This window comes from Serinus canaria, chromosome 5 (genome assembly GCF_022539315.1).
Source record: "Serinus canaria isolate serCan28SL12 chromosome 5, serCan2020, whole genome shotgun sequence".
NCBI classification, from domain to species: domain Eukaryota; kingdom Metazoa; phylum Chordata; class Aves; order Passeriformes; family Fringillidae; genus Serinus; species Serinus canaria.
The window spans coordinates 13,043,593-13,068,596 of record NC_066319.1 but is presented as its reverse complement, the minus strand read 5'-3'; the positions used below and the strand labels follow the sequence as shown (position 1 = coordinate 13,068,596).

General features: G+C 37.9%; 1 protein-coding gene across 12 annotated transcripts in view; it reads left to right on the top strand.

Annotated features, from left to right (window-relative positions):
- The window catches only part of SOX6 (SRY-box transcription factor 6), a 362,938-nt gene that overhangs the window by 95,281 nt on the left and 242,653 nt on the right, over positions 1–25,004 (top strand). For 6 of the 12 annotated variants that reach the window (XM_050975368.1, XM_018907900.3, XM_050975371.1 and 3 more), the window contains exon 1: positions 9,099–9,609. The exons of 1 other annotated variant lie outside the window; for it this stretch is intronic. The gene's annotated coding sequence lies outside the window, so the exon portion shown is untranslated. Of the gene's footprint in view, positions 1–9,092; positions 9,610–25,004 lie in introns of those variants that run through there. 5 more of the 12 variants (XM_018907899.3, XM_009102234.4, XM_018907890.3 and 2 more) reach the window with 3 other exon arrangements.

Genomic DNA, 25,004 nt, shown 5'->3' with positions numbered 1-25,004 from the left:
TCAAAGCAGTGGAGAAAGGCGATTTATAAAAATGTTCTTTTGCCTCTTTTACACCAAGGTAACCACAGGCACAAAGAGATAAATAGCAGGCCAGAAACTGAATCAAAACTAGGCCTGGCACTTTTGTGTGCTTCCTTCACTAGACAGTACTGATTGGGATAATTTGACTAGTGGGAAAGTTGTAGGCCAAATGTAAAAGTTGCCTAGTGAATCATTTTGTGAGGAGATAGGGAAGTTCACCACATGGTTATCTTGTGGGTGTAAGTCTGACACTGTAATTGTGTATGCATGGTGGTTTCTGTCTCTAAGCTGTGCTGGCTTCAACAACAAACTGAAATCCCTTAACTTATTCTTTTTATATATAGATACATATACACACATACAATATGAAATAGTTTATCAAATTAATTTCTGACCTTCTTTATAAAATCACTGATGAATTGCATAGCTCACTATTCTTTTGCAGAAGACAGTTTGGATTATAATAGCCTTATTTATTGAAATTAAGTGAAAACAATCAAAAAAAGAGAGTTGACTGTGTGATTTTTATTTTCTTTTTCTTCCATAATTTACCTAGTTTATCCTCAGGACTTAAAAAATTATCAGGTATAAAAAATATGAAGGCTCCAGTTGTGAATTGTTAAACACACTGGGTGAGAAGTTCAATGGTAATTCAGGGGTAAAAACCCCCAATTCATAGGGTACCAAACCAAATAAGAAATTTGTAAAGGATTTGAGCACTGTTTTGTGCATTGTATTTCAGATGGGAATGGAGTTCTGGAGTGAGGTGTGATATCCAGGACTGCAAAAGAGTTAAATAGTAAAAAGAAGTTCTGGTGGTGAATGTGGCAATCTGATTTGAATTCTGATATGTGAATTTCTTGGTCCTGTAGTTAGGGCTGGAAGAGAGCTGGTTTGTATGGCCCAGATGAAGTGTTTTGGAAACCCAAGGAGCAGACAGTTCTGCTTTCCTCAGCTGACAGACACAAAAAGCTGTGCATACAATGATGCCAGTAGAGACTGAGCAGGATGCAGGGAACCTGTAGAGAAGGACACATGGAAAAGCCTGAGAGAGGTTGTGCATAGTGGGGCAAACCCAGAGAGCAGCTGCTGGTGCTCAGAGATAAGAGCCATTCTTCTTTCATGGTATGTGAAGATAGAGAAAATTGCTGTTTTGTGCAAGCTGTTAATTTGGACAAGAGAATTTGGTTCCATTGTATGACTGTTGCATGATGTATATGTATTTCCATACTGTACAGGTTAAATTCTGTAGATACACATACATATATGTAACCACACACTAATCTAGGGGGCTACTTGAGTAAAGAAACATGACAGGATCTCACTTCCTTTTTCTTCCTCTCTTTGGGTCAAATCTGCTTATGTACTCGGCATGAAATTTCAATGTTTTGATGATGATTTTTCCTGAGGTACATTTTATTCTGCTGCCCATCAGTGCAGAGCATATTGTGACTTTTGCTTGGCTGTGTGAAAGTGATGCTGGAAAAGTGAGGAAGCAGATTGTCCGTGTGTTGGCCACCAGAGTTCCCAGGGTCAATGTGACAGAGCATTATAGGTAGTGTTTAATGGACCCACTTGAAGTTGTGATGTGTCCAAGGTTAATCAGAGCCTTGTTTTACACCAAAGCAGCAGTGCTGTGTAGTAATGACTGCTTTACCAGTGTATCTGATGCCTTGAGAAGGCTGACCTAGAACAGAGACTAGATGGAGTTAAAGAATAAAGCAGGGATTTATTAGAAGGCCTCAATGGATACACCTTGGGCAGCACAAGAGCCCAGCCAGGGCTGCACCCAAGATGAACCCAAAATGGTCACAAAATGGACAACCGGTCACGGGGTCTCACATTTTATAAGTTGTCATCCATTAGTATATTGGAGTTAATTGTGCTATTACAGCTTTAGCCCATGAACTCCCATCCTTCTTGTTTTTCTCTCTTCAGTCCACGTTGTTTATGTTTTTGGGCCTGAAATTTGGATCATTTGTCCTTGGTCCCCAGATAGAGAAGGAATTGTTTTGTCTACCTGTCCCTTAATATGAAGCTCAGAACTACACACTAAAGCAGCACAGAATCTGAAAACCACAAAAGCTAAAACCTGAGGCATCATTTCTACTGTGCTATGCCTCTAGCTATTGCTGTGACAACCTGACTCTTGTCAGGCTCCTGCACTGGATTCTTAGATTACTGCTGTTCTTTTACATGTTTTTCTACATAACACGTGGATATTCAGCAAAAACCACAGGACACCAAGTACCATATTCATGGAGGCACAGACTGTACCTGGACTGCTCTGTAGATGCTAAATAGGAAATGATGCAGATAATTTGCTATCTAAGCAGCTCTGATCTTAAAGCATGAATTCATATTCTGTGTAGGGTACTAATGCAGATTTTATTACTTACTCACTAAAAGAGTGTTGGCATACTTAATATATTTTAAGGAACAAATGGAACTTTTGGGAAACAATGTACTTGCATTGTGCATATCAATGCAGTGGCCATACCAAGATGCCTCTAAAACACACTGGTAGGTTGAATGCTACAAAGGAAAATAATGAGAATTTCCTGGCTGTGAGTCGTAAAGGATAGAGCCACCTATCACTATGCACAAAGTCTGTTTTTCATTACATGTTGGCTCTTTTTTTTTTTTTTTTTCATTATAAATAAACTTAGCAGTGTGTTTTCTGTCTCACAGAGGTGGTTTTATTCAGGAAAAAATAACAGCTAAGAGGCAGCCAAAGAACACTAGTGGATGATACATGTGTCTGTAAAAACAGGTTCATGTATCTTAAGATGTGATTATCTTGGCTGAACAGAAGTTTAAACAAATAAATAAATGGTAGTACTGGCTGATGACAGTGATATCTCAAAGTTGTAGAAGACTACTGTGGAGTTCAGACTATTTCTAACAAGATTGAATGTAGCTATGTAGATAATTTTATTAACAATTTGTTTGCCGCTTTTTAAGCAGCTCATGTATTTGAGTGTTAAGTAAATTGGATTTTTTTCTACCTTTGCAAATAAGTGTACTTTCCTTTTTTATGTAGGCCATATAAGTGGCTTTCATGTAATCATGTTAATATTTTCCAAGGCAAGTCGTTTTTGTTTTTCAGGATTGGGACTACATAATAAAGGGAGAATAGTGGCAAAAATGTGGCAGAATCTGTTTAAAAAGAAGACAAGCAATACAGAGTGTTGACACATGGGTTTGAGATGATAATACATAAAGGACCACAGATATGGTTTAATTTACTTAACCTGGTCACCTGGTAATTTGTCTGGAGAGGAATTGGATTGTGTTTTTCATTGAGAAGCAGTTTTGGGGACGCTGGGATTTGAATTCACAAGTAATTTCCCTCCAGGCTGATGAACTTGTAAGAAAAATATAACGCAACAAAGGATTAAAAATTACCGAAAAGACACTTTGCAGTCAATTTTTGTCCCTTAACAGTCACTTAGGGATCACTTGAGAAAGGCAGGAGACTTCTGGGAATGAGCAGACATCAAGGCCAGCATAGCTGTTCTACATCTTATCCAACTTCCTACTAGAGTGACCCCTGAGGAACGCTGTCAACGCCGTGCTGGTATGTCTGGAAGGGCTTGGGCCGCGATCTTTGTGGCGAAGATGTCAAGTCACAGACAAAGTAGTTTTTCCCCCAACTGTTGGTAAAAAGCAGGTCAAGTGGGGTTAATCTCGACTGCTAATGATTCTGGCCTTTTCAGGATGGTATTATTCGTGGTGCTGAGCAGCTGCCTCTGCTGCTGCTGTTTGGACCCAGCGCTGGCACCGGAGGCGAAGCTTTGCTTCTTTGTTGGTGTCAGGTTGTGTTCCTCTGGGTGCTGGGTGACATTTCGGCTTGCCAGGGATGTGGACTGCATGGCAGGAGGAGGATTGGGTCTGTGTACAGTTTTGGTGGCACAGAAGACTAATGAATATTTCTGCAGTTTAGAAAAAAGGAAGCTGCTTAAAGCTTCGTTTTGTCGCTGGAATGTGAGGGCTCTTTTCTTTTGAAATTTTGTGTGAATTAAGTTTGCTAAAAATCCAATATTCAAAAACCTAGAGCCTTAAGTACCATGAGGTTTAAGGAAATATTTTCTATTTGGTTTGAGTCTTTGAAGACACATTACCAGAATTCCTCCTGTAGCATATTTTAAGAAAATATCATCATCTAACCTAATTTTGTGTGTTCAATGAACTTGTTGCAATGAATGGTAAACTGGGAAAGGGCCAAAATTTACCTGTATTTGGGGTGGTTTTGTGCATTGCTGCCCTTTTGTGAACAAAGAACAAAAGCAGAATTTATCACAGCAAGTTGGGGCTGTCTGCTTTGAGGTACAGAGTGTCTATCTGTAGCTTCTGCCCAAAAGGGGAAGAATATTCCATTCTGGGCTTTTCTCTGTGCCCAGCCTGGCTATCACCTGGCCCATGGCGATTTCAGATGTTTTTCTCCTGCCTCTCAGTGTCTGAATGGGCACAGACTTCTTCCCAGTTAACATAAAACAATCCCTTGTGCTGACTGCTGAACTCTGATCTTTGGCTGGATGCACTCTTGTTTCTTTAAGCACGTGTCGTGCAGAGCAGACCTGGAGCTGGGTAATTCATAAGAGCTGGGTGTTATTGGTATTACTACTACTTGAATGAGCCTGTATTATTTTGCACAGCAGCGTGGTCACCTGGCAGCAGGTCATTAGCATTTTAGGTTTCTTTCCCTCACAACAATGCACAACATGCTAATTAGAGGGTTTTGAAAGCTAAGCAACCTGGTTTAAAATCAGACATTTTAATTTGCAGCTTTAATGGCTATATTATAATAACTGGCTTGGCTTGGGGGTGAAGGGGAGAGAAGCACTTCTCATGTTCCAGTAGAAAGGTCCAATATAACAGAGGCTGACAAAATTAAAAACCTCATAATTTGACCTTTGCCTGGGATAAAAGGCTGTTTCATAACAATTTCCTTTTGTTCTTTGTTTAAGCCATTACTCCAAAAGGAGCCTCCGATTAATCTAAGTAAATGCATCATTACAGTCCTAATCCATGTCCTTCTGTCAGTGTCTGTTTTAATTAAATAAGAAACACTAGCAGAAAGATATCACGCACAAAGCTGTGATTGGAGAAAGAGCCCTGTTTGATCAGGGTGAGATTAAAAAAGGCTTTACTGTTTTGTCCTTTTGCTCTAGATGCCATAATGCAGGTTAAAGGAAGAAAACTTGCCTAATAGTTTAGCACATTGCTCCCCATTACAATATCTAAATAACCAGATTTGCCCATGAAACTGTCTCAGACACTCAATTAATTATATACAGAGCACTCACAAACAGATGATATGGCAACTTGGTTTGAGTAATTTGACACATTAATATGTTTGGGACTGTATACACGGTTGGCCAGAAATTGTATTCAAGTTGCAGGTTTTTTATAATTAAATAAAACATTGATTAAAGCTATTTAGCTATTTTCTTTCTTTTTAGTACTTGTGGCTCACAAATAGTAAACACGCAAGCCACTGATTTTTTTAAAAAAACATTTTTGTTTCTCACAAAATCAGAACAATTATTTTGCAGCAGTGAAGGACTGAAGGATCTATTTAATAAATGTCATAACATCCAACTAGTTAATATTGCTAAAGCAATGCATATGTAAGAGACTCTTCCTCAAGGTAGTGTTTCAAGATCCCTGCGGTGAGGGTTTTCTCCCATATCCAGGCCATTATTTGATGTAATGAAAAGAGAAAGTGTGCAACACAGAGATTGTTAATTAATTTAGCCTAACAAGATGAAGATAAATGAAGCAAAGCATGGATTGAATGAAGCAAGAGGTCTTATTTACAATTTAATACTACTTTATATTAGGCATTTTTCAATTTACAAAAGAAAGGACTTTAAAAAAAACGTGTTCTGCAAATGCATTTATGAATTTTTTTATTTTATGAACAGCTCCTAGAACTGCTGAAAATATCTTTCGGGTTAGCCTTTAAGTTTTCCTCTCCTATTTTATTTTTTCCCTTTTCACAATAATTTTTCTCAATTTGATTTTAAAATATGTTGATAGGAATGAGAAAAATTAGGCCCTAAACTTTTTCCCATTGAAATCAATAGCAAATTACCAATGGAAATTCTTGCAAGCCCAAATGTTACAGTTTTTCATTGTTTATTCCATCTAGAGTCATAGCTTATTTTTGAGCAATTTGTGTGTAGAAAGATGCATTAAGAGGCATAACTATAAAAGTACAATACAATGTGATTTTAGTTTGCATTCCAAAGTGTAAATCTATTGTTGCTTATGTTTTCAACTGTCCTATTGCAGTGAAAATTAAGAGGGGAATCCAGGATAGTGTTAATTAACAATGCTTTTGTGTAAAAAAACTAGGCTTTTTTTGCTTTGGGAGAGTATTTTTTCTCAGGAACATGTTTGTTTTAAACACTTGTGAAAAGCTGTAGTTTCTAATTTCTAAAAAATTAAAAATCCCCCAAGATTTAAATGCATATCAGAGATTTTAGACATCTCTTCTTCCCAGTCCCAGATTTAAATAAAGATTATCCAAAGCTAACAGTAAGCTACAGTTTGCATCAGTTCAGTCACTGCATCTCAAGGTGTATACTATTCAGTTTCCCAAGGACAAAATTTAGGGTATAATTCTACTGAGGTGAAGGAAAAAAATAAGGTCTGTCATTTTTAATATTTTTAATATCTAATTAGCAAAAACAAAGTCCCTGTGTTGTGACTGATCTGCGATACCTTTATCAGTTCATCCTAAACCCTGAATTGTAAATGACCAAACTTATTGGGCTTTTCTTTTTTTTTTTTTAAATAAAACATCCTCATTTTTACAGATGAATTGGGTCTGTCCACTATTTGACCTTCTGCCATGATTTCTGTCTGCAAAGGAAATGCCTTCCTTCCTTTTGCAGGAGCCAGACAGGACAGCGTTATCTACAAGCAGTGTCACTACAGGCAGTGGTGGCCACAAATAGCATTATTATGGTCCCTATGTTTTTATCTTGGGGGTCATGAACAAATCCATGCAACTGCTTCTAAAGATTTCAATAAATAGGACTTTTTATCCAGACAATTGGCTTTTATATTACTTTTAAACAAAACTACTAGTCCATCAAGAGTTTCAAAAGGAAAACAATTCTACAGAGTGCTGGTATGGCAGCACAGACCAATCATTATGGCACCCATTCTCCAGTCCTTTATTTTTCAAGTCCACAACAATAGGTTGTTGATTCAATGGACAAGACCAGAACAATTAAGTTCTCTGTTTAGCAGCAGTGCAGCATTTTAATGCCCTCCTCTAATAATGGTCTCATTATTGTTATTCTAAGACTGGGCCTCAGGAGGAGGAATATTTGCTGGAGGTACGTCATTATTTTGCAAATTTCGATTAGCTCATCATGTTGTCTGTACTGTGAAAATCGTAGCTAATTAGGGCAGTCAGTTAGACTACCAGCTTTTGAGCTTATGAGTTAAAAGGTAGCACACTTGATAGGCCAGTGATGTGAAAAAGGTGGTAAAAAGAGGGATTAGAGCTGTTGCCTTAGTAACTCTAACTTCCATCTGTGCGGGAACAATGGACCTGTGTTTCTCCACCACCTTGGTGTAAAAATTGGTTTTGTTTCGAAAGGAAGGGGCTTTTTATGACAATCTGGAATTCAGCCTAACAGGGTGCAGTTTTAGTTGTTAGAGGAGACCATTGGAGGATAGGAAAGATGAAAGGTCATGGCAAGCTCCAAGGACATGAAAGGTCATTGTCTCTTGTAACAATAGTGGATTGTTTGGTCCCATTATTTCCAGCCAACTACTCAGTCAGGTGATAGAAAAGATACTACCAGTTTAGTCAGGTGGAACAGGAGAGAAAGATAATGCACCTAGTACAGAACAAAAGATAACTATAATTCGCCTTTATTAAACAAAGTTGCACTTATTTGTGGCCATCCTCTGAAGAGAGTTGTTTACTGACTTACTATTCCAGCCTGCTTTGTTCAGCACTGCCTCTGTAGGCCATCACATCTCTGGGAAGCAATCCAATGTGTTAGAAAATGTTGTTTAAGCTTTCTTCCCATGAAGAGGAGTCCCCAGGAGTACCACTGATGTGATACTTAACAATAAATTTAGTTGTTGTAACTTTCTCACATTATTGGCATTCCTAAAAGGTTTTCCTTTAAGCACAGAATAAAATTAGCTATAAATGTGAAATAAATTTGCTTCAAAACTTTATAGCATTTTATCATAAATTCTACAGCACATATTGCTGAAAGTTTACAGCAAACTGTATTAGGCACTACTGAACAGAGAGCAGAGACCTATAGTTGTGTAAAAATAGATTAGCTATAGGACTACTCTTATGCAAAAGAAGACAGATAAAGTTTCATCTTTAAAGTCTCTATGCAGAAGCTTTAGGAGACTCTGTGTCTTTGTTTTAAGGGAAAAACAGAACTATTATTTAATAAAACAGCTATAGCAGAGCTCATGAGGAAAGCATTTCTGTTAGTGAATAGAGCTGTCGCCTCTTATATTTTTCCAAGAGCATCCAAACCTCCAGTTTACTGTTTGTCAGAGACCTTTATCCCCCTTTCTTATTATTTTCCTATTTTTGCTGCAGTATGCCTTAGTCATCCCTGCAACAAGTTTATTTTTCTTTTCCTCTTACCTCTGTCCACAATTAAAGCACGTCCCAAGGTCCATCACGTATCTCCTAAAGGCTAATTTCCTTAGGTGAGCATTTCCAGAATGCTCCACATTCCTATATGAGATAGCTGAACTCTTTTACCAGGTTTGTTTTATAATATTTTTCCTCATTTCACAACAGATCTGCCAGAACTCTATTGAATTTTTATGAAATGGATAACATATATGCAATTTACTTCTATTACACTTGAAAATAAAAATTATATATAATTTTTAGGTATCCCATCTTAAACTGTTCTGACCTCATTTGAACTCCCCTTTTTGGCTATTCTGGGCCTCTCTTATCTCATTTTTACTCCTGGCCACTCTTGCTCTTGCTTTCTGACAACACAGATGGGTGGCCTTGCACAAACTGATAACTGTGGCAATTTCTCAGCACACTATTCACTAATAAAAGATGTTATTTTCAGAATTAGGCAGGCATGTGTCATACTTGCTGGCTGGCTGAAGATGAGAGGTCGAGCTGTGGCTTCCTGGGAGCCTGCAGTCGTATGAGCCATTGGACTTTACAGCTCCCAGGTTGTTGATGCATTGTTTTACCAGCAACTAGCTTAAGTAATTAGAATCTCTCAGAGATAGGAAGTCTTGTTTTAAGTGTTTGTAAGATTTTAGTTTTTAAGAGAAACTATTCTTAATTTTTCTCTTTAGCTTGCTCTTTAGTTCTCATTTATTTGCTAGCCTATGTTTTGTTATTTTTGTTTTACAATGAGCCGAGGAGTGTAGGCTGCTTCATTCAGAATGGGAGCCCTGCAAAGGGTTAACCAGCAGAGAATTACAAATGAACTATCAGGAAAGTTGATTATTAATCCAGCAAGAGAGAAAATATCCTTCCAGTTAGCAAGAATTAGTACCTGAAGAGCTGATAATATTGTTCGGGCTGTCGGTGTGGAATGGCAAAACCAGGTAAGCTAATCATCCTCTCAAAGGAACAAAATCTTTTCTTTCTGCTTTTCATTATAAGAGAGTTTAGTTTTTAAAAGAATCTTTGTTATTTTACCTAAAGTATCAGCATGTGAAACAGCATATGTTGATCCTCAGTTTCCTCAAATGAATGAAAGAAATTAAACTTGTGTTTAACTTTGGTAAGAAGATATATTTGTAAGCCATATTTCTGAGCAACGCCGTAGCTGTGAAATATCATTACAATTCTTTCCTGGTTTGCGGTTAACGGTGAGAACTGATTACAAAACCTGAGGAGCCCTTTGCAATTGCAAGCTAATATATTATGTAAGTCTGTCTTTAGTCATGCTTGGACGTATTGTGGGGGTTTACAGGAACTTTTATGTTGCAGAGCTCTTTCATTCAGAGTTATTAGATTTCAGTTTTTGCACCGTAGGAATTATTTATTTAAGTTTGTTTTGATGTTGTGAACACGTTTCTGTTTGTTAAAGTTTTTGGTTTGGTTTTTTTTTTTTTTTTTTTTTTTGGTGGGGTTTCAAAAATCTATGATCTGGGGTTAGGAGAAAATGGATGTTTGGTAAACATACCACTGTGTTTGTACAGGGAAATGCAAATGAAGCCATTAGGTTAGTTGAATGCAATATTATCATTTTGGTAATTTTTTTAGAGAGCTCAAAGCCCTATCTTGGGAAAACTTTCAAATTTGTGCTCCTGATACTAATAAATAGGTATGATAAACATTTATGTTTTTCAATGTAGTCTTTACTACTTAGCTTATTATAGGAGTCGTGTAAAAGTGTTTAGATGATAGTCTTGTACTGTGGAAACTAGAAAGTCTGTGTTCAGCATTTGATAACTTTTCCTAGTTGTGTGCTGTTACTTCAATTAGTAGCACTTAAAAAAGTCCTGATTTGCTTGTAGAATGAAATTCAGTATGTACACAATGTGACTGCAGTATCTGTATCTGTGAAAGAGAGTCCAGATTTTAGCCTGTTGTGTATGAAAGGGATTGTGTACAAGAAGGAAAACACAGATAAAACCTAAAGTATTCCAAATTGGAAGGCTGAGCCCCTGTAGCAGTTTAGTTCTATGGGGTAACATTTCACAAGCCATAGAGAAAGGAAGAAGAGACCTTTTAATTTTGGGAATGGGAATGAGATATGGCCTCGGGCAAAGGATAAAGAGAAAGGAAGAAGAGGCAGTGGGGAAAGTGAAAGGGAGGAAGTGGCGTCTGTGTGACAGCGTCATTGTATCGCGTGTGACTTTGGCCTCCTGGAGCACAGGGACAGCTGGTGGCCAAGTCCTCTGAAGGGCATCTCACCACGTTAGAGCAAGCTAAACTCCTAGAGTTTGCTGAGGATGGAGCTGTCAGGGCAACAAATGGTGGCATTTTGGGAGCCATGCTAAATATTCAGATATACATAGAGGCAAATAACTTCCGGAGGCACATTTCAGCGGAGTATTTTAAGGAAGAACGGGGACAACGTAAATAAGCTGCATTTTCTGAGTTTGATCACCGGCATCTAGGAAATATATAAAGAGCAAGAAACCCAATGATGAAAAAATTATCACACAGGAAATGATATACGTAGGAAAAACAAGATTGTAATTAGTGGAGGAAAGTAAGAAACTGATTAGAGAAATGAAATTTCCCAGATGTTTAAGGAAAAAATGAAAGTTGAATTAGATAAGCTCTTTTTAACTAGTATTGGAGAGGAGTGCTTCCTTCAGAATGGGAGAGCTAAACTTAAAATTAGAAGAGAGCTGGCAACTTGAGTTTAGCTCAACTGTTTTCCTGCACGAGTGACTCTTAGGAATGCTCTGCTTGGAACATCATCAGGAACAACTAGTATAGAGCTGTTGGGGAAAAAGTAAAACACCAAATGAAACTCTCTGTATGCTTATTTGGAGTGATTTAGGTGATTATATTACTTATGTGTGTACTAGCCCACAAATTAGACAAATTGGTTGGATTTTGAAGTAGTTCTTCAGGATTTATTGTATTTCATGTATATATGTAGCTGACACTTGAGCTCTAGCTTGTACTGGTTCAACTGGTTCATTTTAAAATTAATTGTAAGCATTAGCTTATTGACAGAATCCTAAATCATCAAACACTACCTGGAAATGAACAGAAACAGTCTTGATTGCCCTCAGCTATAAACCAGTGTAAATTGGCTGTTATTTAAATTATTATTATTTATATCAACTGGGATAAAAGTAATGTTCTTAAGCAAAAGATAGAAACAAAAGACATCAAGCAGAAACTCTGGGGTTTTTGTGTCCATTCCAGTGACTTGTTTCAACAACACAATAGTGTAACCTGGGAAAAATGTCCCCCTACAAGGCAGTTTAGCTGGCACCACTGCTTTTGTGCCAGTTCCTGTTCTCAGTTGTGTATTACAGGAAAAAAAAAAAAGAGGAGAAAAAAAAAACCCTACCAAAAAGTTAGACGTGTCTGGAATAGGTTGATAAGAACATCATCTGATTTACTGGAACTAGTTAGACTGAGCAGGGTGTTCATGTTAAGTAAAATTGTATTTTCTTCAATGCAGACTGTGTAGATCCCAACCTGTTTGAAGGCTTTAATGTCAAGGAGAGATGAAGCTCCAGAGGTCTCTGACTAACCAGGCACACATCTGGAAACACAGCTGCACTCAGGGAAGGCTGCAGAAGCACTTAGCCTGCAGCAAGCAAGCCATTCTTGCCACTGCATGGTTGGTGCAGTAAGCTGAGATGGTGCAGAGGGTGGAGCAAAAATATCTATATGTTACTTGATTCTCTACTTTATAAAAACCTGATAGTGGCCAGGAAGAAGCTTGTCTACACAAACAGATGGCCAAAGCAAAGTTTGGGCCAGGTTATTTTTGTGTCTTGGACCACACCTTGTCTGTGGTGACAGTACTGGAGAGAGAATGTTTCAGGTCATTAGGAGCTCAGTGAAGCTATATGGATAACACTGAGGTGTTTTATAAGATTCAGTGTAAAGCTGCATAGTTCAAGGGAGCTCATGTCTTATTTGCTATGGCTAAGGTCAGTTCTCCACACCATGAGGGGGAAAGTATTTCATAAGCAAGTAGATAAATATGGGGCAGGTAGTGCTTAGCCTTGCTTCAGGCTGTAATGTTACCTAGAGAGCTCAAGAACAACTCCAGCTTTTACAGAGTCCTTATGGAGCATCAGCAACATGGAGTGGTCAGATATAAAATTATGTAGAAGCTGTGTCATGGAAAAAGGCCAAATTCAGGGTATTTTTGTGGCTTTGCATACAGGTGTCTATCTCCACAAGACAGTAAAGAGGGAATGTAGAATCACAGAACTCTCCTAGAATAAAATAAATTGTAAAATGCTAGGGCTGAAACAAACAAAGTGAATTAACCTAATCTAATATCAGAATAAAACAGGCCGAGTGTCTTGTGGGTTTTGCTTTCTCCAAACTCTGTAATGTTCCATGTGTTTCAAAAGAGCTGTTTAGATATATAGCTGTTTATTAGCACTTGACCCACCTCTGATAACAGAGAAAAATCATATAAGACTTCATTTTGCCTTTGGGGCTATCATTTTTGCTGTCTTTTGGAAAATAATTATATTTTAAACAGCTGCAAAAAGAGAAGAGCTTAAAGAGTTAATTGAATCACATGCTGCTAAAGGAAAACATTTTCTTTCCTTTTTTTTTTCCTCATCTGAAGTAGGAGTTACATGTGTTCCTTATTACACCCAGCACAGTCCAGTAGTTTTTTAAAAAGACATACTCATGAAGCAGTGTGTTCTCAAAGACACATTATTTTCAGCTACTAAATCCTGGAGCAATCCAACACGTGTCAGTTTTCACCTTCTGACTACAGTTCTGTGGCTGTAGTGGATGATAGCACATAACATCCCTAGAACTGTAAAATGTAATCCCCTGTCTTTACTGCACAGGTTTTGGGTGCATTTTTATAGATGCCAGAGGAAAACCTGCTGGCATTTCTTTCCAAGTCCAAATCAGTGTTGGTGTAGTTATTAATTATTCTGTGGTCCTTAGGCCAAATGTTTTAATGGTAGTAAAAAAACACACAAAAGCAAGCAACCAAGACAAAACCCACAGCAAATCTACTTTAACTGCAATCACCCAGGTTTGTGAGAGCCAAAGGACAGCAGACTGAGTGTTTTCCCACAAACGGGTCTCTTTACAGACCTCACTGATGAGGCTGAGATGTGCAGGTGTTCAGGGTTGGAGGCAAACAGGGGTGTTCAGAACAAAGTGGAGATTTTTCAGGGCACTTTCTGCTTCAGTAGGTCAAGCAAGCAAACTCTGTGGTGCTGGGAGAAGGCCAAAGCTGGGTGCTTCAGCTGCTCATCCTTTTGGCCTTTCTACCTCTGAACAGGAATGGATAAAGTAAAAAATAGCTAACAGTTTGTCTGCTGTCTAATAGTTTATGCTCATGTGCAAGTTTCCTGGCATTTTACATGTGTTTAAACCTCAGGGAGCATTGCAGTAGCCAGATCCTAATTATTTATGCTCTTTTTTTCTTTTTTCAAAGCAAAGTTTTCATCAGGACTGTGCTTGTCTAGTTTCAATTTAAAGAATTGTTCTAGCTCCATATAAACTTGGATTTTAAAAAGCCACATGTACAAGCATACCCCCCAACTTTTGCATGACAAATGTGAGCTAAATATCAAATGTCCTTGTTCTTGCCTTACCAGGGTAGGCTTTTAGCATTTATTGAGGTAATGTATATGGTTTACTAGTGTTTATACTGAATCTCCCTTGTCTGTGATTTTTCAATAGACTGCTTTTCCTTTGGAAAAATAATTTTTAGGACACTGTTGGCTCATCCTTCTACTTTTCCCATCAGCTGCAGTCTGTTTAACACTATCACCACCTTAGAGGGCACAGTGCTGAGGGCAAACCAAGTAGCTGCTGGTGACCCCATGACAACTGTCTGGTAAACCTGATTACTAACCTAGAGGGTTGTTCAATCTAAAGGCCAAATAAAACCCTGCAGGAGAGAAACATTGTTTTGTTCTAAATGCCTATTAGGAAGGGAGCTGCTGGGTTATAAGCAGCAGAATAATAAGCCTCCCTGGCTTGTCGGGGTTCAGATCTAGGCATTCAGTGCAGACTTGCCTGGACTTCCTATGGCAAAGAAAGAGCTGAGTTTTGGAATTGATGGCGAAGTCAACTAAAACAATAATCAGTAATAGCAGCTTTGTGTTTCAGGGAGGATCAGAGTCTGCTTTGAGCTGTACTGATATAGTTCTAAAGATAGTATATGGACTTCATTAGGGTTATTCTCTTCTGCACCCTACAGCTGTGACATGAAATCCAGAGTTACTGGGTACTCTGTCTTCCGCTATCTGCTACTGGCTGTTTTCTTTTCTTTTTCTTTTGTTTTCTTTCAAAGAATGTAATGAATAAAAGTGACTACTTCATCTACTAGTATCACTAATAATTTCTGCATTGTATGAGAAATGTCACTTTCCCATTTTCCTAAAACTGAAGTTTTCAGGGAATACATTAGAAGGAAAGCTGGATGCCAGCAAATAAATTATTGAGCCTTTTTATAAGTGTTTTTTTTTCCCCTATCATGCCATTCATTATCCTTTAAGGGTATAATCAACATGCTCTAGGTCACAGATGATCATGTAAGTTGTAGAAATTTTAATTTATCAAGGGTGATCGGATTTTACTTCCTTAGCTCCCGCAGTGAAGCAACTATTTTAGTATAAAAAATTTGCTAGTATGGAAAAATACCTCCTCAAAAATTATTAGAACTACATAAAAGGGGTTGACTGATACCAACCAAATCTAGAGAGACTGAATCATACAGTGGCAATTGAAAGAAATAAATATTTGTGTTAAAAAAATTATTGCTTTGTGGATCTGCAATATTGTTTTTGTAACCAGAGTGGGAAGAGATCCCTGCTTTAGAAAATTTCTGAGCAAGCACTGTATCAATTACTGTAGTTCTCACTACTAACAATTAGCATAGTGAATTCCATCCATATTATGTATAGGTGTGTCAGTCTAAACAACATATAATTATATGCAGGGTAGAGAACTTTTACCTCCATATTTATGTATCTGTGTACATAAGCATGCACACAAATACATACAGACATGGATACAAGTCCATTTCATCCATTATTTATATGCATTCTACATATGCAAATACATAGGTGAACATATATGTGCATCTAGTGGTCATAAATGTACATGTGCACAGTAATACCCTATGTGATTTTCATACTAATATTTGGCACAAAGCTTCCTCATTCCTTAAAAATATTGCCTGTCTTCCATATAATTCTACTTTCAGAGATGACAGTCTATAATTTAGAGAACTAATATGGTATCAGCAAAAATTATTGAGAATTACTTGATAATATCAGGAGTACTTGAGAGTGCTGATGATTCTTCCAGGCCATTTGTAGCAGTTTTATTTGTATTATGCATGGGTCAGTTTTAGCATGGCAATGAGCCCGTGGCCATCCCTGTGTTCTACCTTGCACTTGCAGGATTTCTATTATTAAACAAATAGAGAATTGGACATTGTACATGTTTAATTATTAGCTAAGATATTGTTAAAGTTGTGTTTAGGCATTATAGAGATACTATTGATATTTTTTGCCAATTAAAAAAAATATTTTAAATCTTTTTTTTTAAGAAAGATTTCAGGACAAAAATCTTTAAAAAGTACCTTTCTGGCAATATCTGTAGTAGTCTATGAAGGGCTTGTGTTTCCTAATTGATGTAGTTGTCTGGAACATAATTCCTTTTCTTGTAGTTTCTGTTACCATCTTCTGTAGAATACCATCATCTTCTAATATGATATTATATTGTGAAAACTGAAAATTAACCTAATCAAAATAGTTTTCAGATGCTTAATTAGATTTTTTGTGTTTGCTGGAAAATAGGGTTTTTTAACAGCTTTGTTTCTTACAAGATTAAGCAAGTATTAATTCTGTTTTCTAATATTCATCCTGCTTTGCTGATCAGACTTCTTTAATTATAAGAAGTGTTTATCGCTTTTCTGTCCCAGAAAAGATAATAAGGTACATGTACTTTACAGCTTGAACCCATATGAAATGTTTTCTTTCATCCCTGAAGTCAATGGACAAGTGATTAACCCCAAAAGCTGCACCAATAGTTTTGAATAACATTACCACTGATGGCTTTATTTTAATGATAAGATAATTTAGGGATTTTTTTACATACAATTTAAGAAAGCACTGATTCTCATTATACGATACAGAGTTTTTGTGGAATTGCTGGGATTTGTGTGTGATTGGTAGAGATTTGCTGTTGGCCTGAGAGTATCAATATTGATCTACTGTACATTTGTGTTCTGTGGTGACCTGAGAATTGTGGACTAGAAATAAGGTGCCAAAAAAAAGTGGGCTTTGTTCCATTTTGGTTTCAACAGATTTATACCCACCTAAAAACTTTTTTTTGAAAACTGTCAGTAATTTACTCTTCCTGCCAGGTGATTGTGGACTCACTGGCAATGTTTTGCTGACTCTACCATTTTAGTTTGCAGATAATCTTTCCTTTTTTCTCTTCAGTTCTATTTAATACCATTGTCATGGCTGAAGACACAAGTCTCTCTCTCCAAGTCCATGGAGTGGTATTAATTTAATTTCATGAAACCTCATAAAGACCATTAAGCTTCATACAGGCACCTGCACTTTGCTTATAACTTAGACATCAGATTACAAGGTCAGACATGTAATTTTCATAATTTAGAAATAATACTGGATCAAGACTTTTAATACGTTGGTTTTTTGCCTTATGACTTTGGTTAGTGCCAATTTTTCTCTCTATTACAAACGTGGCACAGCTCCCCAACCTTTGTTATCCTATTATTCTGGTTTATAGGTTGATAACCATTCTGTGAGCTATGAGGTGTGGACCTGCCCCTGCTGCATTCCCTGAACTAAAGAGAAAAAGAAAAACAAGAAAGAAAGGAGAAAAGACCCCCCCCCCCCCTCCACTAACCATTAAATTGTAGGGTGATCTGGAGATAAAAGCAGAATCTCTTTTTTGCTTTTCAAATATTTGCTTGGCCTTCAAAAGGTATTTGCCTTTTGTGTTTACATTGGATTTATTTTTTTGGCCTACATGCAGAAAGAGAATGATACATTAAAGAATAATGGACAATAGTGAGGAAAATGCTCTCAGTTTTCACATGTAGCCTGTATTTTCTACTCTAGGTTTATTTTTTAAATCTTGTCTACCTCTATTTAAATAGAAACTGCTGAGTATTGTAAAGGGCTGTAAATGTGAAAGTATCAGATGAAGTACAGTACAAGAAGATTATCTACAGGTTGGCAGGCAGTAATGAAAGTTGGCAAAATGCCATTTTCTTCTATGAACCTTTGGGACCTCAAGTTATTCCTGTGTGTGGCAGAACAATGTAAGGCTTCAAAAGCCAGTGATCTGTCACTTGCAAGAGTGCTTTCTGCAGTTCCTGAGAGAGACAGGTGAGGTTTGTCTCTGTAAAGTTGTATAAATCTTCACCAAGGCAAAAGGAAAGATGCTTTCTTTGGCTGAGAGTTGATGTCTGTGTCATATCATCTTCAATTTTTTCCCTCTGGATGGCATTAGAGCTTCCTTGGAACCTGCATTGTCCCTTGTGGATTTACTTTCATTGAAAGAGCAGAGTTTAAGCAAGTTTGTATAAAAATATAGTGTAGTTTAAAACCCCACACTCAAGAGAAGCACCACTTTGTGACAATTGCCTGTTCCAAGTTTATCTTTTTTGTTGCTCGAGTCAGTCCTTTGTTGTTTTTCACATAACTACTGCATCATCAAAAGCTTGTGATTTTGCTAGAGTGAAGTCATGAGATGGAGATATTTCCCATACCTTCTTCCTGTAATATTTTGTATTTTTGATGCTATTAAGTTAAAAACAAACGTGACCCAATGATTTATTCGAAGCATCTTGATTAATGCGCTTTGAAAACGGGCATTTATAACAGATAAAAATATATTTCACCACATGTATGTCATAAAGCTCTTAGTATGTTACAGTCTGTGAAAATTACAGTCAGTTAATAATATGTCAGCTCCCCACTGTGTGCTTCGTGGGATACTGAATGGGTGTTACAAGATTTATTTGCTGGATTTTGCAGGTTTTCTGTAGCGTGTCAGATGCCTTGCTGATTGCTTGGTGAAGCCTAGAGCATGAGCTCCCTCCTGCAATGTTTACTTTAAGTCAATCTACATTTGCTTAAAAGTATGACAGGACTGAAATCAGATCACCTCCTTGGAACTTTCCTCAAAGCCTGGATACTCTTTAGTGAGACTATTGTGTGTAACTTAGATGCACACTTAGGTGGGAATCACAATTTACTTCATAGCTCTTAGAATTACAGGGAATGGATTGGTAATAAAATGTGTGTTGTAGTGTTGCTAAAGTGATAATAATATTGCAAATAATTCCTATACTACTGTGGGATTTTGAAGGGGGGATAGGGAGTTCATTCTTTATTGACTTTGTTCATGATGTAATTACAAGAATTCTCTCTCCTTGTAAAGCTTTCATTCTTGTGTATTTCCTTCACCTGTTCATGTCTTGTAATTCTTTCCTTCATAGAGACAGTTTCTTGGCCTTATTGATACAGCGTTATTTTACACCTAAAATCTTAGAAAGTGGGAATGCTCAGTTCTGATGATTTTTTTTTTTCCTTGCTGGGAATACATTGGAGCATTTCTGTTTAAATGTTTCCATTCGTGTCCTGCAGAGCAGGCAACCTTCAAGTTGTTAGTTAGAAGGTGCAGAAATACCTGTTTTCAAAAAATATAAAATCCTGAGGACAATTGATGACTGGGATTAAAATTATAGGATGGCAGGCAATTTGGGCAATGCATAGGTGGTGTCTGGGGTGTTCCATTGAGCTGCCATATAGAATGTTATATCAGGATAACATGATGGGTAAATTTCTGTGTGACTTTAAGAGCATCAAGCACCAACTTGTATAGCAATTGGCTTTAATAGGCAAAAAAAATCAAAGGGAGTTTAGAAAAAGAGAAATTGTGTGAGCTGATTTAGGATTTGAGGCTCTTGTCTGATGCTAATAAAGTTTTCTGATGTCATTCTTTTTGTAGCTATAATGTACACTACAGAAATAATTTGTATAATGTGTGCTTGCGTGTTCTATCTTGAATGAGGTATATGTTTATAATTTCTGGCTTTCAGATTTAAATCTGTGAACACAGCAAGAGCTCAATGAGTTCTGATAATAATAGTCCTATAATGCAGAGAGCCTGAGAACTTCCTTGCAAATCGAAGGAGTCATTCATTTCACAAAAGTGGTAGAGAAAGAAACTTGCCAGAGTTGCAAAGAATCATTTCTGCAAGGGTCACACAGAATAGATTAGACCATAATCAAAATATTTTTGGGACATCTTACGATTCTGAGAGGTAGTTGAAAAGGAGCTTTGAGAATGGGTGTTTTGAGAACTGTATTTCAGCTCTACCCCTTTGACCATGTGCCCTAAACCCATGCAGATTAAGAAATATAGGCTTTAATTCCATGTCTGGTTTCTACTGAGACCATATATCAGGAGAATAAGGCTCTTTTCCAGGTAATTATTGGGGGACTTATGACCCTTTTATTTCTGTTTCTCTTTCCCATTTTGTATGTAAACATGTATGCAAAGTAGCAGTGGTAGAAATTTCTAGAATTAATATGGAACAAAAATTTATGTTTTAAACTTTATCTTTTTATTTGCAACTTCTCCAAAATTTCTTCTTCTTTTATAATTTACCTTTCTTCCCTGCCTTGTAAAAACATATTTATTTTGTGTTGGTTTATTTGGAAATATCAGAGCACTGTGGGCAGAGTTTATGGAGATATCATATAGAGTGTTTCTTGCATGCAGAATAAAAAGGTAATTTTCCTTCTGTTTTGTACTTTCCCATTTTTAATATATTTAGTTGTAATTGCATTTCATTGTGGAAGGTGTTTTCCACAAACAGGCTGGACTGGTACACTGCTGGGGCACCTTCAGGGGGCCCTGTGGCTCTGCAGAGAGTGTTACGAGCTGATAGCATATTTCTATCTTTCTAGCTCAAAACCTGGGGTGTTTGAAATACTAACTTTGCATCTCGCTGTTTTCATAAAGTTTCTGGCAAATCTAGAGGAGGCAGTCCCAAAATCTTCTCATAGTATATTACCATGCTGGAATAACTCCTGTTGAACCGTGTGACAACTTTCTGGTAGGTGCTGGGCAGACATTTGGTCCATCAGGCACCTTAATCTGTCTTTCAGTGGTTTAAGCTTAACCTGGTCTCTGGGCTTGTTTTAAAGTGCCTCCATCCCTCCTTTCCTCCCCATGGCCCAAAACTCAGTGCCTAGCAAAGGCACCTGGGAGAGCCACAGGCACCTCTTGGCCCTGTTATTAGCCATGCAGGAGGAGGATGAGTGGGAAGCACTCCACAGCCTCGGGTCCCCTTTAGGAAGGTCTGGCGCCAAGGCTGTTGGAGCTGGTGGTGACTGCAGCGGGAACCAGGGGGAAGTGTGCACCCATTCCCACTGGTGATCCACAAGGTCTGCCTAGCAAAGCTGCACCTTAAAATATCTTGAGTGAAATCCTGATTCTGCTGAAGTTGCTGGGTACTTAGGCATTAATTTTATATCAGCAAGGATTTCACCAGTATTTTTATTTTGCAGCTGTAGAGGGGGGGAAGCCTGAACCAAGATGAATGTGACTTCATGTTGTGAAATAGATTCTCTGCTAGTTTCATCCTTGCCTTCCTCCCATCTGAATAACTGTAAATGATGTTCTCTGTTAATAAGTGTGTACTTTGTCTAAATTGCATTTATTTTTCTTTTGACATATATACCATTTTACTATTAATCATCCCCTTCTGCTCTTTACTGTACAAAGACACTGTTGTGCTGATGGAACATATTTAATCTTTGGTATGTTGTATTTTATTTCTATTGTTGCTTTCCCATTTCTTTATGGAAAATCTTTCTTTATTGACTCTTAAATCATGGGTTAAGCCCTTATTGAAAACACGTTCTGTATGTACTACTTGTGAATGAAAGAAGTTCTTTTGAGGTTATAGGCTAGGCTTGTACAAATACTCCACTAGACAGTAAAAATTCAGAGTCCTCCTATATGTTATCTAAAGCTAGAAATATACCCATTTACTCAGCAGCACATCATAAAAGAGATGCATACTATGTTCATGTCTGTCAGTGCCTTAAGTCATCACTCTGCAGCCTTCTTTAAATTCTCTTTTTATTGAAACCAAGAAACAAAGCAAAGACCAAAAAAAAGCAAAATCAACATCAATTACATGTCAACATGACATCAAACAGCATAATATATCAGAAAAATAAATGTATGATCTGGTGACTCAATGATTTCTGTCCATGTGGCATTTACAGAGAGGTAAAGAAAAGGCAAATAGCTGCACATCTGTATTGGGAAAAATGTCCGGTATAAAATTGGCCATCGTGACAGCATCAGAAAGCTCTCAGCTGAGATTACTTGGAAATTACACACAGAAGAGGAAGAGAGGTTCCAACAGTCTTGCTCTTATATACATTTAGAGTTTTGTGCAATGAGTGCTGTGCAGGCATAAATCTTTGTATAAAAACATTACTTTAAGGACGGAGAGACTCTGCTTGCTGATGCTAGATCCAGGTTTGTAGTTGGATGTGTGCATGCAGAGTGATGCAAAAATGCAATGAGGAAAAAAAAATCTCTGAAAAAAATGTGACTATCTGGTGAAACTATTAAAATGGATACTGACTCCAAGCCTATTTGTATATTTGCAGAAAGACATATGAAAAAGCCTCTTTGTATAAGTGCTAAACACGAAAAACCACTGAGAATCGGTTAAGCCCCTAAAATAATAATCTGGGAATTCCATTCATTATTATAGCAAAGGGCATCATAACTTTATGGTAAGTAGGGAAGGGTAGGAGAGAGGTGAGACTGTGGGGGTGGGAACTAGAGAAAGAAAACCCAGAAAGATCCAGAATCAAACACAGCCTCTGTTATTTGAATTTGTTTTTCGTTTTCAATGGAGTGATAACTGGAACAGCTCAGCCTGAACTGCCTGGCTCGACACTCTCTGTTATAAGGAACTTGGATGTGTTTCACAGCTTACATCTGGACAACAGGGCACAGGGAAAAAAAAAACCTCAAGGATGGATCACATTCTCTTTGCACAGTTAGGGCTTGAGTACAATATATAATAAATGTATAGATGAAGAAAGATATGTACACATAGACACATACATTTATGTATCTACACACACGTGTTCCTGTGTGTATAAATCCAGATTCACAAGGGACTTCTCATTTTCTTCTTAGGCTCAGTTCACAGACCTATGTTCTGTCTCTTCAGAGTCAAAAGAAGTCATATTCTGGAATTTATTTATCTTTTTTTTTGTTTTACCCAAGCTGACTATTTATTCAGTGCTATCTGAGATCTCTTTTTGTTAATCTTATTACAAGTACAGCTATAGGCCTCAAAGGAGGTGATAAGTGACCCATTGGACCTGGAAATGGTGCTTGCTATGAGAGCAGGGAATACATAATGAACTCCTTATCTTATCTTTTAGATCAGCGATAACTTCAGTGAGACCACTTGGTCAATATTGTCCATCTCACTCTACGGTCTTCCCAAAGCAGTGACAAAATTGTGCCCAGTGCATGCAACTTGGCCTCTTTGGGTAGCAGAGCACAGTGCAGCACAGAGCCTGTGGGGAGAAGCAGCTCCTGGGGGGAAAATAGCAGTTCATGGAAACCTCAAGGGAAATTTAAGAAGGGATGGTGTGAGTGTGCGCGCGTGTGTGTTGAAGTCTGAAGGCAGAGAACTATGAGGGCTATGTGGAACACTTCCTGGAGCTTACAGCTCATAAACATGGCAGGATTGTCAGCCCTGCAGTGTCCATCCCTTCCCTCTGGGCCCCTGCCAGTGCCCCTGTGCCCTGTGTCAGGTGCTGCATCCCAGCCCCAGGGTGGGAACTCCTCACGCACCCTCCTGCTGCTGCTCTAGCACTCTCCCACCCCACGTTCTCCTCAGCTGAGGAAGGACTTTTCAGTCTCCCAGATACTTGGATGTCAAAGTCCAGAGGACAAGGATAACTCAATTTCTGTTGTTCCATTTTGTAACTCCATTTCCGTCGCTCCATTTTGTCCTTGAGGTTGCTAAAGGCAGGGAGTGTGAACTATCTTAGTCTTTTATTTCTACGCTCATTTGTTTTGAGTGAGCTAACAGTAAACCGCCAACTGTCATATCCCAAAATTTATGAAAATGGCATGGAGAGAATACAACTGCAATTAACAACCTATTCCTTTGTTTCCCTGCTCCATTATGATTTCACTGTAAAATTTATTTTTCAAAATTGGGCTCGTTTCATTCTCCTACACAGAAAATCCCTGCTGCCACTGAAACACTTTGGCATGTGATATGTCCCATCTTAAAACCTTTACAGGCAGTGGGCATCTCCTCATTTGCCTCTTCTAGACATGGATAAGTCCCTCTCTGTAGTCAGCACAAGTGAAAGGCTGCCTTTTTTGGAGCAGAATGGAGCACTGATGTATAGACATTGTTCCATAGGAATGTATAGAAGCAGCATCACAACCTGTGAGGGCCGACCCATCCTGGAGGAGAGACAGAACTGCCAACTTTAACACTTCCTTCCAAACTACTCCAAAACCTCTTTAGCGTGAAAGCGTCTCTCTCGGAAGCATAAAAGATTTAGTTCTTTTGCTCCAGGCAGGACTTTTAAATCTAATACTTATATAAGTAAACTGTCCCCTCTAGTTCTCACATTAACTTATAATGCCCCACTGGCAGGCTCATTGGTTATATTCTGGGTGTGTGAAACAGGCAGCTGCTGGAGATGGCCTGGCAGGCTAACACGGGCTGAGGTAACATTAGCAGCAAGATGGATTTTGGGTTTGACTGCTGCCTTAAGGGAAATTCCTGAAAACGTTTCTCTTATGTATTTACAGCATGTAGTCCGTTTTTTACGTGTTTGGGTATCAGTGTGATGTTTCTGCATTTCATTGTGTTTCATGTTTTTGTGCAGTGAGATGAAGTATTGTGCTGCTGACAATATTTAAATAAAAGCCTGGGTGGCATTTTGCAATGAAAATGAGATGATTTTTTTTTTCCAATTTAAGTTAGCATGAGACAAGAACACAAGTTTCTACTCTTTCAAGGAATTTATAAAGTTGGCAGCGATGTGGTTGTAGTACTATGCCACAGTTACCTTTTGACAGCTTCATTAGCATTATGCAAATATTTCTGTCAGTTTTTGAACAAGCTGCATTTGCCGTGAAAAACCTTACCGCGTGGACAGGAAGACTTTGCACAAAGTGTAGATTCAACACCCTCTTGACTCCAAACTTTTAAGAATAATTGTCTTTTTATTTTGCT